General features: G+C 42.3%; 1 protein-coding gene and 1 non-coding gene across 2 annotated transcripts in view; both read right to left on the reverse strand.

Annotated features, from left to right (window-relative positions):
• Positions 1 to 19,820, reverse strand: part of LOC126234920 (carboxypeptidase B-like) — a 250,260-nt gene that overhangs the window by 167,163 nt on the left and 63,277 nt on the right. The gene's annotated exons all lie outside the window — the stretch shown is intronic.
• Trnat-agu (transfer RNA threonine (anticodon AGU)) lies at positions 3,853 to 3,925 on the reverse strand. Its single transcript has one exon. It is a non-coding gene; the product is annotated as a tRNA-Thr (tRNA).

Here is a 19,820-nt window from a genome sequence, read left to right on the forward strand (position 1 = left end):
GTGGGACATAGCAGGAGAAACCATGGAAGTAGTGACCACATTCAGTTATCTCGGTTCCCAGATCTCTGCTGACGGCGACTGCAGCCATGAAATCCGGAGACGCCTGTTGCTCGGTAGACAGGCGATGTCAAACCTTGACAAGGTTATAAGGTCCAGAGATATAACACTAGCAACAAAGATCCGTATTGTGAGGGCTATGGTCTTTCCAGTTGTGATGTATGGATGTGAGACCTGGACCATTAGAAAGACCGAACGGCGAAGAATTGACTCCTTCGAATTGTGGTGTTGGAGGAAACTTCTTAGAGTTCCATGGACTGCAAAGAGAACCAACAGATCAATATTGGAGCAAATTAAACCAGATTTCTCCCTGGAAGGTCTAATGTTAAAACAAAAGCTGACCTACTTTGGACACACAATGCGAAGGCATGCCTCGCTGGAAAAAACATTAATGCTGGGGAAGATTGAAGGAACTAGAAGAAGAGGACGTCAGAGGATGAGATGGATCGATGGCATCACAGAAGCAATGTGTTCCAACCTGGAAAGTCTACGGGAGAAAGTGCAAGACAGGAAAAAGTGGTGTGATTTGGTTCATGGGGTCACGAAGAGTCGGAACCGACTAAACGAATAGAGAGAGAGATATCGATATTTTATCAATAGCCCTACTGCAAACGCCGCTGACGTTAGAGCTTTCAAACCAAATAATGACAATTTTTCTGAGGAATTAAAATCTAAGGCGAAGCCAATTATAGGTGTCACTACTACATTGTCACTCTCTGAACTGCTTCCTATTATAATCACCACAACCACTCACTACGGAATTTCCAACGTCGTCTTCGCAGAATACATTTCTGCAGGCTCACGCTATGATATTATGCTTCGTTGTTGGCCGCCTGCCTCTCCCCGTCGCCAAGCATCGGCACATCGGCGACCAGGCAACCCACTGCACTCCTATCACCATTTAGCCGACGTCCGCTAGCGCCGCTCACTGAGATGTTTCACCTCGTAACACGAAAGGAGATCTGGAGCCTTTCTTTGCAGGTGGCCCATTTCTAAACACGTCATAATTACTGTGAATGACGCCCGTACTACAATCGTCCCAGTCGATCGTGTAGCGAGGAGACTACCCAAAGAACGAGATGCATTGTGGATTGAGGTTAGAGAGAGCATAATAAAGGCAGGTCGGTCAGTGTATAGCCAGCGTGTTTAGAAATTATGTCAAATAAATATGTCGTATTGGTTGGTCTGGCTCTTCGTCTCAGTCCACCTAATTCTTGAACAGTTTAATAGTTTCTTCTGTTGCACTGCGATGAACCTGTAACACCAGAGTTCCATAGCTCTACTGACATAATTTTTTTTTGTCTCTTCTACCTTCTATCATTAAGATATTAATGATACTGATAGCACAAGAGCGTTCGCTTTTTCCTTTGTAAAAACTTTGATGTCATTGTTTGATTATATGCAATGCAGTGTATCTATCATTTAAATTCTTTGTCTGATTTGGAGAGAGACAAAACTTACTGTATTTGGAATTTGGGTGAATAATTTTTTGTAGAAACGTCAATATGTGCAAATGTTCTGTTTTATTTAATATGTTTGGTTGCTGTTATGTAAACTGTTGACCTTCGCTTAGGGTTCTTAGTTATTTCGTATGTAAAAAGTGTTGTGGTTCCCCTCGGGAACGGAACTTCGTAGCTCGGGCAAAATGTGGTTGGCATGGATAGAAAGGTGGAAGGGAGAGTCAGTCGGGGATGAGCTACTGAACCACCAACGCTCACGAAAAGTTTGTGAGTTGTGCTGGTGCAGAGAGGGGCTTTTTGTGCCGTTTTCCAATGTGCCAAAGCCTCGGATGGATGCAGTAACCAGCTGGAATTATGTTGGAATTTATATATATAATCGCCACCAAGAAATGACAGAGTCCAGCAATTCTACCTGCAAATCCACCTACCAACATTCACTCGCCACCACATTGCGCAATCACTGTATTGGAACAGATAAACTATAGTAATGTAAAGTGAAGGATCAGCTCATTGGATGTAATGGTGTACTCAAATATAAGGTAAATTATAACTGAACTCATGTACCTACCGTGATTTATCCTGTCACATATCCACTTAGGATCCCTCCCACGCTAAAGTGCTTACCGAGTGTCCTTTATTGAAAGCATATTACAGTTAATGTGGCAATAGAGTGTGCTAAAATTAATATTGTTGTTGAAAGGATTTTACAAATATCTCAGTTTTGTGTTTCACTGCAGTAAAAGTTCAGAACTGCAACTGTTGAGAGTTACATGTTCATGTTTGCTAAGTGATTGTTCCACTAATGTAATGAAAGTGCGTTTATTTTACTGTAATACAGTGGTCAAGATTAAGTCTCCCCCCCCCCCCAATTGAAAGTAGTCCAAATGCACAAAGTTACTTAATTATAGAAAGTTTCAATTACTCCCGCTATTCCTGTCAAGTCCGGTACAGTATTGGGTTCCTCTTGTGTATTGAAAGTGCTTATTAATAGAGTAACAGGACCCACAGTTTGTCTATTGTGCTAAGCTAAATAACGATTAATAGACTTCTTTTATTCAAAGGTCAGTGAGAAAGTGTTTTTTAGTGAAATACATTTAACTTCCATTCTAAATAGAAAAGTATTTAGCTGAGAGAGACTTAACCTATGCCCAATTCATAATTTTTCAGTGAACTACATTTCCAATTTTTTGACACATAGGAAAATATTTGAAAAGTGATACTGAACCTATGTCCGATTTATGATTCTACAGTGAATATTAATAGTGATGTTATTGAGACCATTCATTTTCACTAAGTCCTGAAGGTAATAGTGTGTACCGTTATCTGTTATATTTATACAAATAGTTTGTTCTGCTCTGTCAGCTCCAACCTTAACGTGAACATATGAAGATGCCTGAGTTCATTGCGCTCTCATGTGACAAAGTATAGGCTGTGTTTGCCCATTGAAGGTACTTATTTTCAGTTTCTTGAACAAGGATGTTACTCATTCTTATGCCTAATTAGTCTGGTGACCGTTTTTATTATCATTTGGACAGTGTGGAAAGGTAAATTATTGCTTGTTACTGTTTAAATATTTATGTAATTCTGACTTTCAGTTCCGATAAGCCACCTCCGTTAGGTATAACATGGTCAACGCAACTAAATTCCTTTCAGAGGGTAACACTGCACAGTTGCTTTATAGCATAACTGCTTTAACAAGGTAATTTCATTATACGATCTGCCTCCAACTTTAAGGTTATGGTATAGCAGTAGCAGCGGACGGTAGTGTTATAAACCTAGATCGAAATAATTAAATAAATAGAAGAATTGTGGCACATAGAGCACAAGACAGGCGTGCAGTATTTCTCTCCACCCATTTCATCCCCTCCACCAAACCCGTCCCTGGCTACTGTTCTACCAAAAAATGAATGGCGATAATTAACGCCAGTTACGGGAACGTGATTAAAATTAAGGGTGAAAGGATATCAATGATGAGATTCATTGTTGTAACTGCTGTCTTCACCGAAAGTGAGGAAGAATTACAGCACCTGTTCTAGAGAATGTGCAGTACCACGAGCGCAGTATGTGGGCTGAGAGTAGACCAAAGATGAAAGTAATGAGTAACATTAACGATATTAGGGATAACATTGCGGACCACTCATTAGACGAAGAGGAGGGATTGTGCTTCCTAGGAAGCAAGGAAACAAGGATGGCGCAAGAAGTGCACTAGCACAGGCAAACGTGGCATTCCTTGATAAAAGAAACGTACCAGTAAAGCAGAGACCAAGACACAAAGGAATTCAAGACATTAGCTGCCAGTAGGCTTAATTTATAACAATGAGATTAGTTGAAAATTTGTGCCGGACCGGGATTCAAACCCAGGTCTCCTCCTTACTAGGCAGATGCGCTGACCACTACGCCATCCGGACGCAGTGGCCTCCACAACCTCACGGACTACCTAGCACGTCTCCTGTCAGACACAAATTCTCAACTTACACCACATATTACTGTTGTAGTGCCCCTCCTCATTAGCCTCAACACTCGTGGCATCTCGCCGATTCCCGTAAGAGTTCGAACTTGGTGTAAATCTGCAATGAAGATACCATAACGTTTTTAATTCCTTTGTGTCCTGAATCATAGATGCCATAGGATCAAAATGGCAATGACGGGTAATGATTCCTTCAGTGCGGATGTACACCAAGCTCGAACTCTTATGGGAATCGGCGAGAAGTCATGAGTAATGAGCCAGAGCACTACATCTGTAATGTGTGGTATAAGCTGAGAATTTGTGTCTGACGGGAGGTGTGCTGGGGTAATCCGTGTAGCTGTGGTAACCAGTGTCCGGATACCGTAGTGGTCAACACATCTACCTTGTCCCATTGATATAAATTAATCCCCACTGGTAGCTGATGTCTTTCTTTCTTTTGTGCACCGATTCATAGCGACTGTAGGATCAAAACGGTGTTAGTCCTTTCGGCCATGTCCGAAAAAAACCGACATCACATGTGACGAAGCAAGCTGGGATAATTTTAATTACCCTCTTGTTTTGCCATCTGCCTCCTTAAATTCAATTTGTCAGTTTTAACTGTTTACCATTTGCATACGTGAATATAAATCTGCATTTTCGTAAAAGAGAAAGGTCGGCTCTCAGTTTTAGAGGATATAATACCAGATCTAATTTTGTGTTTAGTTTTATGTATGTAATTGATTTTCTAACTTATTTTGGCAATTCCTTGTTCGTATCGATTGTTATAGATTGAAATCGGCGATTGTTTCGTAACTTAAATTCTATTGTTGACATATAAAAAAGTATAAATTCTTTAATAATTGTAAACATTTGGAAGACGAAGTAATAGTAATCTTAAAGTATCTATTTAGTTCTATTCGAAAACATGTTAGGAAAACCAGACCTTCATTAATTCCAAAGTAATTAACAGTTTTGTCAAAAGTATTGTTTGCATGACTGTAGTTGTTAATTTCAGGATCTAAACAAATAATTCAGAGTAAACCTCTTAATAGGAGAAACTGTTAAAAAGCCGCAATTTTTCGATGTGTTCAGTTAATTGAGTGAGTTAGGTTTTAATTGTAATTTCTGTAAATTTTACTTAAAACAATGTGTAGTTTCAGCACCCATTATTGTGATGAGTGCCTGATTATTCTTCAAGAACTGTGAACTTTGTGGATAGGTTTTATTGCTCATAGATGTTCAACAATAAACTATTGTAGCAGTACGTGGAGTTTCGCCTGCAAACTATTAATGAGGCTTATCGCAAGTTAAACAGTAGTGCACTGGCCATATGATATTGGGGGGTTGTGCAAAGTAAAAATTAAAGTACTGTGAAACGCACCTAGCACGTGTCGGCTAAATGATTCACAGTAGTGTGTGTCGGAATCCACAACCCATTTTTCAGCCAGCGCAGCAACGCATTACGTCGACACCGAGGACAATCAACAACAAACGAAGGAATAAAAGCACGTGGAACCGCCACACACATATAAAAATACATATACTTTTTTTTCAGTATTGCAATTAAAATTGTACAGAATTCTTTTGGAACATGGAATACCAAAGAAGTATGTTAGACTTACAGAAGCGAGTTTGAAAAACACAAAAGGTTGAGTGCGCGTGGGGAAACTGGAGTCGGAAGAATTTGTAATAAAGAACGGACTTAAGCAGGGAGATGTCCTGTCTCCGCTATTTTTTAATTTAGTCCTAGAATATATTGTACGAATGGCAGCAGATAATTCAGAGGGTGTGGAGTTAAATGGAAATATTAAGATATTAGGGTATGCAGATGATCTAAACATCATTAGCGATAGGAAAGAATCTGTAACAGCAAATGCGAAGACGTTAATCAAGGCTAGCGAAGATGTAGGTCTAAGGATAAGTGAAGACACAACTAAATGCCTGGTTACTACTAGAATGCCAACAGCAGCAGATCAGGAAATGTTAAGAGTTGGACACATGCAGTTTGAAAAAGTGAACACATTTAAGTATCTAGGCGTGGACATCACTTCGAGAAATGAGATTGAATCCGAACTGAAGAAGAGATTACGGGCGGGAAACGCGTGCTACTTCTCACTGAGTAGATTACTTTCATCACGGATATTGTCTAGGAATTTAAAGATTAGAATATAGAAAACTATTATTCTATCAGTTATGCTGTATGGGTGTGAGACTTGGTCAGTCACTGTGCAAAATGAAAAGCCGTTTCGGGTATTTGAAAACAAAATTTTGAGGAAAATTTTCGGAGCAAAAAGGGATGATATTAGCGGAGAGTGGCGAAAACTGCATGACGAACAGCTTCACGAACTCTATTCAAGCCCTGACATAATCAGTATTAATAAATCACGTAGGCTGCGATGGGCGGGTCACGTAGCTCGAATGGATGAAGGCAGGGCAGCGCGCAGAGTACTGGTAGGGCACATAGAGGGCGAGGCGTAGATGGGAGGACAATGTGAAGGCTGATTTGAGGAGCCTAGGTATTGAAGGAAATAGCCCAAGACAGGGACAGATGGCGAAAATACGTTGCTGCAATAATGGACTCTCGAGCCCGGTACGACCAGTGAGTGAGTGTGTGATTGAGTGTATGTATGTATATATATATATATATATATATATATATATATATATATATATATATATATATATATATATATATATACTTTTTTGAGAATGTTCGCCTTCATAGGGCAGTCTGGCCGCTATGTGAAAGATCCAGATTCGATACCCGGTATTAGCAGGGATTTTTCCTGGATGAGAGGACTGGACTGGGGTGCACTCGCCATCGTGAAGCCAATTCAGTGAGAAATAGCGGCTCCACGGTCAAGAAAGCCGAGCACATGGCCGTCCGTACCCTATCCAGTGATGCCATTAGCAGAAGATGACACGGCGATCGGTCGGTTCTAATGGGCGCATTAGGGCCAGAGGGCCAGACCACGAAGCTTTGCTTCGCTTGTCTTTGTGAGAGTGTACCTCTGGAAAACGACATTCTACTGAGTGTGTCATGGACTGTGGGAAAACCGGAGACGTGACGTACAGAACGTTTCAGAAAATTAAGTGTGGTTGACCCAATAAAAACGGGGAAATTATTCGCGGTATCGGTGTAAAAAGGAGTAAATGACTAGATAAAGAGAGAGGATGCTACGACGTAAGTTAATAGACCAGGAAATAACTTTTATGGCACTAGAGACAGCCGAGGTGGGAAAAAAACTGTATGGAAAAGACAGAGTATCCAATAAATGATAGATGACGTTGGGTGCAAATACTACTTTGAGACTGAAGGATTGACAAAGGAGTGTAATTCAAGGTGGGTCAGATGACTGATGCTATACCCCTACCACGTGAAAAAAAAAAAGAGCCATACAGTAAGAATCGTTACGCTGCCGCTGTCGTTGCTATATGCGTTCTGAAGTATTAAATGTTCGTATGGATGGCTAGCGTTTTTATACGTCACTTTATCACTCTAGCAGTGTGAGTGAGCGATTGCTTGTCGTCTCTACTCACACTCGTATCCAGCTAGAGGCACATCCTGCTATCACGTAACAGTTACCGAGGGAGCAACTGAATAAATCAGAATTCGATTAAATCTTGAACGTTTACAGTCTGGAGTTACTACATGAGCTGAAACTTTGTGGTCGTTCATATGCAACACTGCTACTAAAAGATCTAAGTTGTTGTTGTTGTGATCTTCAGTCCAGAGACTGGTTTGATGCAGCTCTCCATGCTACTCTATCCTGTGGAAGCTTCTTCATTTCCCAGTACCTGCTGCAACCTACATCCTTCTGAATCTGCTTAGTGTACCCATCTCTTGTTTTCCCTCTACGACTTTTACCCTCCACGCTACCCTCCAGTATTAAATTCGTGATCCCTTGATGCCTCAGACCGTGTCCTACCAACCGAACCCTTCTTCTAGTCAAGTTGTGACACAAATTTCTCTTCTCCCCAGTTCCATTCAGTACCTCGTCATTAATTATGTGATCTACCCATCTAATCTTCAGCATTCTTCTGTAGCAACACATTTAGAAAGCTTCTATTCTCTTCTTGTCTAAAATATTTGTCGTCCATGATTCACTTCCATACACGGCTACACTCCATACAAATACTTCCAGGAAACACTTCCCCTAACACTTAAATCTACACTCGATGTTAAGAAATTTCTCTTCTTCAGAAACGCTTTCCTTGCCATTGCCAGTCTACATTTTCTATCCTCTCTATTTCGACCATTATCAGTTATTTTGCTCCCCAAATAGCAAAACTCATCTACTACTTTTAAGTGTCTCATTTCCTACTCCAATTGCCTCAGCATTACCCGATTTAATTCGACTACATTCCATTATCCTCGTGTTGCTTTTTTTGATGTTAATTTTATATCCTGCTCTGAAGACACTGTCCATTCCGTTCAACTGCTCTTCCAAGTCCTTTGCTGTTTCTGACAGAATTACAATATCATCGGCAAACCTCAAGGTTTTTATTTTCTCTCCTGAATTTTAATTCCTAGTCCGAAGTTTTCTTTTGTTTGCTTTACTGCTTGCTCAGTATACAGATTGAATAACATCGGGAAGAGGCTACAACCCTGTCTCACTCCCCAAGCACTGCTTCCCTTTCATGTCCCTCGACTCTTATAACTGTCATGTGGTTTCTGTACAAATTGTAAATAGCCTTTCGCTCCCTGTATTTGACGCCTGCCAACTTCAGAATTTTAAAGAGAGTATTCCAGTCAACGTTGTAAAAAGCTTTCTCTAAGTCTACAAATGCTAGAAACGTAGGTTTGCCTTTCGTTAATCTATCTTCTAAGATAAGTCGTAGGGTCAGTATTGCCTCACGTGTTACAACATTTCTACGGAATCCAAACTTATCTTCCCCGAGGTCTAAGCACACATTCCTTATTATCAGAAAACCTGATAGTAGAATCTTCAACTAGCCGGGATATTAAATAACCGCATATGACTTTCAGGAATACACACCTGAGCCGTAGTGGGCTCGACTTTTAACTTCGAAGATATTTGATTGGGACTTGATGAGCGTTCCTCGCTCACAGCAAAAGGGCAGGAAGCTGGTCGGAAGAAACTAGAGCACCTGACGCGACTGCGCAGGACAGAGTATAACGACTGTCCATCGTTGTGCTCTGGATGTTCCTCTCCAGACAAAAAAGAATCACACATATTTACATAGGGTTTGCAAAATGATGTCATTTGCACCTTATCCTGATTGGCAAGTGCTTTGATTTGATATCTTGTTTCGTTTCTTTGGTGGAAAAGTAGTGCTTAATTCTAGTGATGTAAACATACACCGTTACATGTAATTATATAACATTTGTACTCCTCTCTACCACTCTACATAGGCTTCGCAAAAAGCAACACCAGAAGATTAAATAAGAATTTCATTTGCTAGCAAATTAATGTATTTATATTAGTCTAGATGTTTTTCATCAATAATTTAAAAGAAATTGCATTCGTTGCTATTTACTAAGGTATTTTATTATGGTCAGTTACGAACTTTTGTGTATCCTTTGGGTCATATATAATTTTTCGAATGATCAGACGCACCACCTATGTAATAATGTTCTGTATGCGTGACATATGCACCAAATGCCAGAAAAAGAAGCTCAAAGAGAAAAAAAACGCTACGTCACTGATAAAGTAAGCAAATGCAGTGTGTCCTTTGACTCGTCCCTCACCTACTGTGTGTGCCCGAAGATCTGCTGCCGGCACTCAGAGCCGCGTGCAAGATGCTGAGAACAGGTCCAGCGAGCTACGGCAGCGAGGGAACAAGCTGCCGACTCTTGCAACGGTCGTTCTGTGACCCCGCAGTGTTAACGTCGCTAATAAAACAACGAAGTGTGACGCGGGAAGCTTAAAAGCGTTGCGGCATTGCCACACTGTGTGTAGCTCCCCCGTGGCGCAACGAAAGGCAACGGGTTAACTCTTCGGAAAATTTGCATGTACTGCAACGAGATGTGATATCTCACGAACTCTAATCTGCATCAGCATCATTATAATCATCAAGCATTCGACAGTCACTGCTGATAAAGACCTCTACGCTTTTCCGTGTCATACAGGCTTCTACACCTATGATGCTCCGTCGTATTTCCACTGTAGTCCACCAAATTCCTATTAGATCGTCTCAACTCTTATTGTGTTCCGTCCCCCTCCGCCTGAACGCCCCACCCACTTCCATTTCGTTTTAATTTGTCACAGTTACGTCTTCCACTCCAATTTGCCTCCTGATCCTTTTCCTTGTTTCCTTATGTTGTCTACATGATGTGTTATCTAATTCATCTCTCCCTGTTGTCCGCTGACTTAACCACTAATGATAAATACACTGACGAAAAAAATCGCAATACCAAAAAATAAGTAATGTATAATAACGAAATTGCGGGAATGCATTTGTCTGGGTAACATATTCAAGTGATTAACATTTGCAAGACCACATGTTAATGCAAGTGGGATAGAAGCCACTGCAAATGCGATATGCTGGTACATTAATAACCGGTATATCCGCCATAATGTTCAATATAAGAATGCAAACGTGCATGCATTGCGCAGCACAGGTGCTTGCTGCACGTCAGCACCTGGACGGACTTCCATACCTGTTGCACTTGGTCGGTCAGTACAGGGACTGTAAAAGCTGTTTGTGGATGAGGCTGGAGTGTCCGTCCGATGACGTGCTCGATTGTAATGGTGATCGAGCAGGTCAATGCATCATGTCGACACTCTGCAGAGCATGCTGGGTTACAACAGCCGTATGTGAGTGCGCGCTATCCTGTCGGAAAACACCTCTGGATTATCAGATGACGCTGCGATGGCAGATTTAGTTTCGAGTTTTATTTGTGCAGGGGTTTTTTATCGCTTGATCTAAGTGTTTGTCCTTTTTTGTGTTCAGCCTGGCCTTTGGCCTACCATTTTAGACTGGAGTTTTTAGTGCGTTTCTTGGTGGTTGGCTTTTCCTTTTTTTTTTCTATGGTCGGCCAACCATTGTCACTGTCGGTGTGATTTTAATTCCTTTTGTCTGGTCTCTGTATCTTTCTTGTTCTGGGTCGTCTCTTGTCGTCTCCATTGTTTGTTTTTTTTTATTTCCTTGTGGGTGTTTCAAGTTCAAAGAAAAAGAGACCGATGGCCCTAGTAATCTGGTCCCTTCACTCCCACCGACCAACCAACACACACCTCTGGAATGCTGTTCATGCACAACAAGTCGAATCACTAGATTGATGTACGAATTTTCATTCAGGGTGTGTGGGATAGCTACGAAAGTGCCCCTGCTGTTATTCGAAATCGCACCCTTGGCCATAACTCCACGTGTACGTCCAGTGTGTCTAGCACACAGACTGGTTCGTTGGACGCTCTCAACTGGCCTCCAATACACAGCCATCAATGGCACCGAGACAGAACCAGCTTTCATCAAAAAACACAACGGACCTCCACTCTGCCCTGCAGTGAGTTCTCACTTGACACTATTGGAGCCGGCCGCCGTGGCCAAACGGTTCTAGGCGCTTCAGTCCGGAACCGCGCTGCTGCTACGGTCGAAGGTTCGAATACTGCCTCGGGCATGGATGTGTGTGATGTCCTTAGGTTAGTTAAGTTTAAGTAGTTCTAAGTCTAGGGAACTGATGACCTCAGATGTGAAGTTCCATAGTGCTTAGAGCCATTTGAACCATTTGAACACCATTGAAGTCGCAAATGACGGTGATTTGGGGTCAGTGGGATGCACGCTACAGGCTGTCTGGCCCGGAGCTTCCATTGAAGTAACAGATTAGTAACAATTCGTTGTGCCACTGTGGTGCCAACTGCTGCTCAAATTGCTGCTGCAGATACAGTACGATGGGCCAGGGCCTTACGCCAAAAACGATGGTCTTCCCCTTCGGTAGGGTCACGTGACCTCCCGAGCCCAGTCTTCTTGCCACCGTGCATTTTCTTGACCACCGCTGCCAGGAATCATGTACAGTGGCTACATTCTTCCACGTCTTTCCGCAGGAGCGTAGAGAAATGGTTCAAATGGCTCTGAGCACTATGGGACTTAACATCTTTGGTCATGAGTCCCCTAGAACTTAGAACTACTTAAACCTAACTAACCTAAGGACAGCACACAACACGCAGCCATCACGAGGGAGCGTAGAGACAATCAGATTTACTATACTGTATTGTTACTACGGTTGAGCGGGCAGTATGGCACCGAGCACTTCCACGTTGCAACAAAACACCTACAGTCGATTACTCCTGTTGGCAAACCGAGGGTGACTTTGCAGCGGATTTGAATAGGAATTATTGATTACTTCTAACCCATTCTTCATGTAATGGTCCAAAATTATCTCTTTTGCATCCCAAAACGGAAAGTGGATCACTTTTGCTTCCGACGGTGGAGTCCCGAATTTTTTTGTTTTGGCGAAGAGGCATGGCGCCATTCCTTGTTTGAGTGTTTGGTTTCAGTTTGGTGATAGTGCAGCCACGTTTCACATCCCGCAAACATTCTGACCAGAAATTCATTACAATCAGCCTGGAAAGGACACATATGTTCCTCACATGCATCACGTTATGATTTATCACCTGACCCATCTTGCGATCACTTCAATGAATCACATCATATCGTGACTAATATTCGGTGCTAAACCAACACTAATAACAAAAATAGCCGCTACACGCACGCACACACACACACACACACACACACACACTGTGTGGGTGTGTGTGTGGGTGTGTGTGGCCACTGAGATGAAGAGCAGGGCCACTGAGATGAAGAGCAACAAGTGGAGTGTTTGGAGTTGGCGAAATTAATTAGCCGTCCTCCACCCTTTATTATAAATCATTGAATTGCTTGTGTTTACTAATGAAGTTCAACTAGCGGTAATTTTCTGCCTAGTGGCCGCTAACGCCCCAGTTACCTGCTTTGGAGGTTAGCGTATTTTCGCTGCGGTGTACCTTTCCTCGCCTTGCCGCTGCTGTCTGGTAAGGCGTGTAGTTCAACAGCCGCCTTGATTGTGGTTCGGATATTTGTCTCTTTTGGACTACTTTGGTCGTAGCGGACCCTTCTGCTTCTGGATATTCTAAACACCGGATTCAGAAGATGCAGTGCAGTCCGCCAGTTCCACCTTGCCTGGCTTATCCATCATTGTGTTGGTTATCAGATGTTAGCTAGATGTTGCAAGAGTGTTGGCCGGCATTTAAACTGTCACTAGTTTGAGTTGCCATCCGGTTAAGTGAATACAACTCTTGGCTGCCTGTCTCATGCTTTACGAAGTTGAGTGACTTTCCCAGGTCGATCCTTGGAGCACTGTCTGAGGCCCACTTCTCTCTCGATTTAATCAGATTGTGATGATTGTCAATAAGGCATTCAGCAGTGAATGCAATTTGTCTTAAGAATGTTTAATTAGATATTGTCTCTTAATCTGATTGTCCTTTTTATAATATATTAGTAAGAATTTGATATCTAGGCCTTCAGCCATCAAATTGTTTTTGCGTAATTACTATTGGGGCCTTCAGCTGACAAATGATTTGAGTTTCTTGCCAATAAGGCCTTCAGCCGTGAATGCAATTTGGTGTTAAGAAATTTTAATTAGATATTGTCTCTTAATATGATTCTCTTTTTTTAATATTTTACTAAGAATACCTAGGCCTTCATCAACCAAATTGTTTTTTTGTGTTATTACTATGGGGGCATTCAGATGACAAATAATTTGAATTTCTGGTCAATGAACCCTTCAGCCATGAATGCAATTTTTCTAAAGAATCTTTAATTAGATATTGTCTTAACAGTCAAATTTGATAATTGTTCCTTATTGTCAACCTTATATGCAATTGGATCCAAAATAAAGTGTACGTGATTTAAAAAAACAAACGGAGCAACCAGCGATAACTGAGTAAGGCCTCGTCCACAGCGAAAGCTGCCTTTCCCTAAGTAAGCACGTATCATAGACTGTTTCCTCCTGCTTTCTCTGTAGTATGTTCTATACTCACATTCATCAAAAAATGTCTACTGTTTAGAAAGTTCCAACCCCCTCCCCCCACTACTACCCCCACCCCCATATAGACCTTCCATTCGGTATGTGGAATTAATAGTGTAATAAAGTTTTAGCCTCTGTGTTTAAGAGGAATGCATGCCACTGCGATAATATGTTTTGGTGTGAGATACTGTGTGAGGATGGCTTACTTTTTACTCACACTGTACATGATATTTTGCGATGCATCGTTTTGTGAGGCGATGTTTACCTGCTAGTACACGCTGTTTTGGTTTTTATTTGTTAACATGACAACATCATAGCCGAATAATATGTTCTAGCTGACTTATTTTTCGACAGTTACGATGTTTTTTAATGTAGAAAATTTCGCCATTTTTATGGTGTATTGATGTCATTAAATTGTTTTATGTTGGTTTAAGCTGATTTACTTTCGGCACTTATGATGTATTTTAGATATCAAAGGTCGCCAGTGTGACATTTCTTGATGTATTACGTGTCTACATATGGAATTTCACGATGTATCTCATTATGTACAGTGTTTACTTGCAACCAAATATTATAATTTAGTATTAAGAAAAAACGTGATTAAGACTGTTTTCTTAATACTAAGTTAATTTATATTAATCGCTGTTAATTCATAAAATGTTATCCAAATATTATAATGTACCTCGTAATAGATTGATACTGTAATTGCTAGCATGTACTAGAGTTTTATGTCTGACGTGGCACTGTCTTTGACTGTATCCGTGACTGTTTGTCCTAGTGACATCTGTCGGTGTGTTACTAGCTGTCGATGTGGTCTTGCTTCTTGACGAAAATTATTGTAAACAGTTATTATTGTGAGAAAATTTTACGTACTGTGGTGGGCTTAAAAGAGAAAATTACTTTTGTTCAAATTATAGTATAAGTTTCGTGCCGTTTATGCCAATAAATGAAATAACCATTCAGCTACGAGTGTGGCGCATTGTCAGACGAGATTACATGTTACGAGGTACCTGCAGCCCTGTTCCGCTGCGGTATGGATAACATGTGCATCACAGTTGACCGAACTCTGTCCTTCAAGAAACATTGCCATAACACCAGGCTGAAATTTAGTTCACGGAATACCATCTTGAGGAATCTCACATCCACCGCCTGGGGAGCAAGTCCTCCCGTCCTGAGAATTTCGGCTCTTGGTTTGTGTGTGTCCGCTGCAGAGTCTGCTTCACCTGTGTGGAGTGCATCCACTCACACCAAACAGGTTGATATTGCAATCAATGAGACCGTCCGAATCTTGTCGGGATGTACGACGCCAACTCCAGTCGATAAAATCTACCCGATTGTTGGAATAGCTCCCCCCACTATTAGAACGGCTGTTGTCGTTGATGCAGAGAGGGCTAAGCAAACTTATGATCCCCGACATCCACTGCATGATCATTAGGCTGTAGTCCGTCGACTGAAGTCGAGGAAGAGCTTCATCGCCAGGACTCAACCACTAGAGGGAACGCCAGAGTCTAACCGCATCACCAGGTGGAAGTGCAAGCTACCACCTGATATCCCTGTAAAGGAAGAGCTAGCTCCAGGAAATGACTTGCCCTACCCTATTTGGAGATAGCTCAATCGTCTTAGGGTGTGCGTTCCTCTTTGCAAGACCAACATGTGAAAATGGGACATTCTTCCAGCTGATGGAGATACATCCTGCGAGTACGGAACAACACAAGACCCGGCCCACCTGCTAATTTGTCCTGCACAACACAGGACCTCATCGAGGGAAAAACAAGGCCATCGGAGTTGCTACCTTCTGGAAATGCTGACCGGATACGGAAATGAATGAGAGTGCGAATAAAATGGCAAAGCAACCGAGAACGTGCTAAAACATTGAAGAACCCGGGACAGTCCGATTATTGTGGCCTAAACGTGTAAATTGGATGCAGATTCATACTGAAATTCTGGTGATGTATGGACCAAATGCAAATTCGTGTCCAGCCGTAGTAAAATGGTGCCAACAAATTGACCAAGACAGCAGAGACGTGGGTAATGCTGATCGGGAAGTCCAGATCTTGGATCGTGCGATTTCCATCTTTTCGATAAACTGAAACGCGTACGTTTCATATGTTTTCATTAACAGCGATGGCGAGGCATGACAGAATCTCTGACCAGAGAGTTATTTATCGTTGCTAGTCTGCGCTTGACTGCGCGAGAGTTCAGTTGCGTGTAGCGAGTCGGCTGGAACAGTTCAGTTGCTAGTTGGACTCAGTTGCGTGTAGCGAGTCGGCAGGAATAGTTCAGTTGCGTGTAGCGAGTCGGCTGGAACAGTTCAGTTGCTAGTTGGACTCAGTTGCGTGTAGCGAGTCGGCAGGAACAGTTCAGTTGTGAGTTGGACTGAACTACAGTGCGTGTGCACTTTTGTCATTTTTCTAACATGATTTCTACTTCTACTTATCGTATATTCATTTTGTGATTTGCTGATATGTTCTGAACTGTAGTACATGTGCACTTATGTCACTTGTCAACATGATTTTTTTTTGCCATTACGTTTATTTGTTGTGAAAATGCTAAAGAGTTTTTCAGTGCGTGTGCACTTTTGTCATTTTTCTAACATGATTTCTACTCATTGTATGTGCATTTTGATTTGCTGATATGTTCTGAACTACAGTACACGTGCACTTATGTCATTTGTCAATGAGGTTTGCACTCATTATGTTTATTTGTTGTGAAAACATTGAAGAATTTTTCAGTGCATGTGTACTTATGTCATTTCTTAATATGTTTTGTACTCACATTTTGTTATTGTTTAATATGTTTTGTACTCGGTGCATGTGCACCACATTTACTTCATGTTCTACATCTGTATATTCTGTGATTGTAAAGTTAATTGGTAAAAAAAAAATTTGTTGCTCATGGCAAGTCCAAATGACTCACCATCGCTGCCAAATTTTTGCCCCCCCAGTGGAGGGTTATGAAACGCGTACGTTTCATATGTTTTCATTAACAGCGATGGCGAGGCATGACAGAATCTCTGACCAGAGAGTTATTTATCGTTGCTAGTCTGCGCTTGACTGCGCGAGAGTTCAGTTGCGTGTAGCGAGTCGGCTGGAACAGTTCAGTTGCTAGTTGGACTCAGTTGCGTGTAGCGAGTCGGCAGGAACAGTTCAGTTGTGAGTTGGACTCGGTCGAAGTTGTGTGTGTGAGGAGTCGGCGGGCGTCGACATGGGTCTCTGGTCAAGGTTCGGGACGAGGTATATTGTTAAATAAGGTAATGAAGCAGCATTGTGCACATCTGATAATGTAATGTATGTGAATTGTAATTAATTTGTTCAAGAAATGCCCCAATAATAATTTTGTTTTCAAAGCAATCTTTTTTAACAAAAGAATCATTCCAGTTGAATCAATATTTCCTATGCTTTTCCTCCCAGAATCAATTTATCAGATTAATTATTGCACAGGGCCTAGGGTCAGCGCTGCTGCCCTATTATTGTGGGTTTAATGATTAATGTTCATTTCTCAATTTTTGTGTCGAGTTTACGTTTAGGTCATTATTATTCTATAATTTTTGTGGAGACCAAACATTTGGCTCGTTTTCATTATCATTGAGTTTTGTTTTATTTTTGCTGGGAAGTCACACTAGGGGTCTATGCCCATTAACATTTAATTATTGTCTTTTACAATTTGCGGGGAGGTAGTTATTGACATTTACATTATTTGCGGGAAGGTTACACTTGGCTCCATTTCATTTTATATATTGTCTTTTCAAAATTCTGCGGGGAGGTTACAAAACTCAAAGAACATCTGGGGCACAGAGACTTTCCAACTATGAGGGCGGTCGTTACAGCGGTTCTGGAACGGCTCTTTGACCAAGGAGCGGATGTCTGTCGTCGAGAAACAGAACGATTGATAAAACTTCCCGACCGTTGTTCACAGAGACTAGCGACTAATTCGAAAAATAGTGTCATGTATCTGTGACACTTCGAGGTGGATTGTAACATTCAATAAAAATTACTTGGCTTACCATAACAGTGTGTAACTTTGTTCCTGGAGTTCCCTCGTAAGAAACGCGCGTTTCATCCTGCCCCATCCTTGCCGTCGTCGTGACAAACTCCAGGCTGTGTTCCTATTTTTAGCTTCTGTACCACAGGTAAGCGGCCCACCTTGACCCCTCGCTGACCTGGCGGGGCGGAGTGGTTAGTAGCACAAGTGGTCACCAAAGCGGGCGCCAGCTGCCTGCCCGTCTGGTCCTCGGCTGGAGGCGGGAATGCGGACGCGACACGCCCTCACATCTGGAGCAGCGGTTCCACACACGTGTGACCGTCGAACTCGCGTCCTTACAGGTCAGCTCACTGGAATGTGTGTTTCAATTTGTTGCTGTTGCTGTGATGATTAGATTGGTTTTAACAATCGATTGGCCAGCCGATTGTTTTTCCGTTTACTCAGTTTTTCAGTTGAATGAAACATGCGAATGGAACCACGGCCGTGTCAGCTATAGGGGGCGATTCCGTGATGATGTCACAAACCTTCATTGATGATGGAGAAGGGTAAATGTATCAGTTTGAGGCAAAGGATCCTGGTCCAAAAACGATCGAGAGGGGACTTATAAGCGAAAATCGTTCTGATACCTCTGAAAGTGGAGTACAGGTACCGGTACTGTCGCTATAAAGGCTGTAGGACAGGCATTTTTCAGAGGTGCTAGCATGGACCAAAACAAGAAAAAATGCCTACTAGACATCGGCTCTGCAATGCATGCCTTATGAACTATGAACACTTATCTTCAATAATGTGGAACAGATCTCCTCTACTCAACAAGCGCTCGTAGCGCTTCAGGTATGCTCCTAGAGCCCATATTCAATAGACCTTTTTTCTTGTTTTGATCAAAATTACACTGAAGAGCCAAAGAAACTGGTACACCCGCCTAAAACCGTGTAAGGCCCCCGCGAGCACGCGGAAGTGCCGCAACACGACGTCTCATGGTCTCGACTAATGTCTGAAGTAGTGCTGGAGGGAAGTGACACCATAAATCCTACAGGGCAGTCCATAAATCCGTAAGCGTACAAGACGGTGGAGAGCTCTTATGAATATCACGTGCAAGGCATCCCAGATATGCACAGTAATGTTCATGTCCCGTCAGTCTGGTGACCAGAGCGAGTGTTTAAACTCAGAAGAGCGTTCCTGGGTCCACTCTGTAGCAATTCTGGACCTGTGGGGTGTCCCACTGTCCTGCTGGAATTACCCAAGTCTGTTGCAATCCACAACGGACATGAGTGGATGCAGGTGGTCAGACAGGGTGCTTTCTTACGTGTCATCTGTCAGAGTCGTATGTAGACGTATCAGGGGTCCCATGTCACTCCAACTGCACACGCCCCACACCATTATAGAGCCTCCACCAGCTTGAACAGTCCCCTACAGTCATGCAGGGTCCATGGATTCATGAGAGTGTCTCCATACCCGCTCAATACAATTTGAAACTGGACTCGTCCGACCAGACAACTTATTTCCAGTCATCAACAGACCAATGTCGGTGTTGACGGGCCGAGGCGAGGCGTAAAGCTTTGTGTCGTGCACCCGCCAAGAGTACACGAGTGGTCCTTCGGCTCCGAATGCCCATATCAATGATGTTTCATTGAATGGTTCGCACGTTGACGCTTTTTGATGGCTCAGCATTGAAATCTGCAGGAATTAGTGGAAGGGTTGCACTTTTGTCACGTTGAACGATTTTCTTGAGTTGGTCCCGTTCTTGGAGGATCTTTTTCCGTCCGGATGTTTTACCGAATTCTTGATATTCACGGTACACTCGTGAAATGGTAGTACGGAATAATCCCCGCTTCGTAGCTACCTCGGAGATGCTGTATCCCATCGCTCGTGCGCCGACTATAACACAAGACTCACTTAAATCTTGATA

This window comes from Schistocerca nitens, chromosome 2, assembly GCF_023898315.1.
Source record: "Schistocerca nitens isolate TAMUIC-IGC-003100 chromosome 2, iqSchNite1.1, whole genome shotgun sequence".
NCBI lineage: Eukaryota > Metazoa > Arthropoda > Insecta > Orthoptera > Acrididae > Schistocerca > Schistocerca nitens.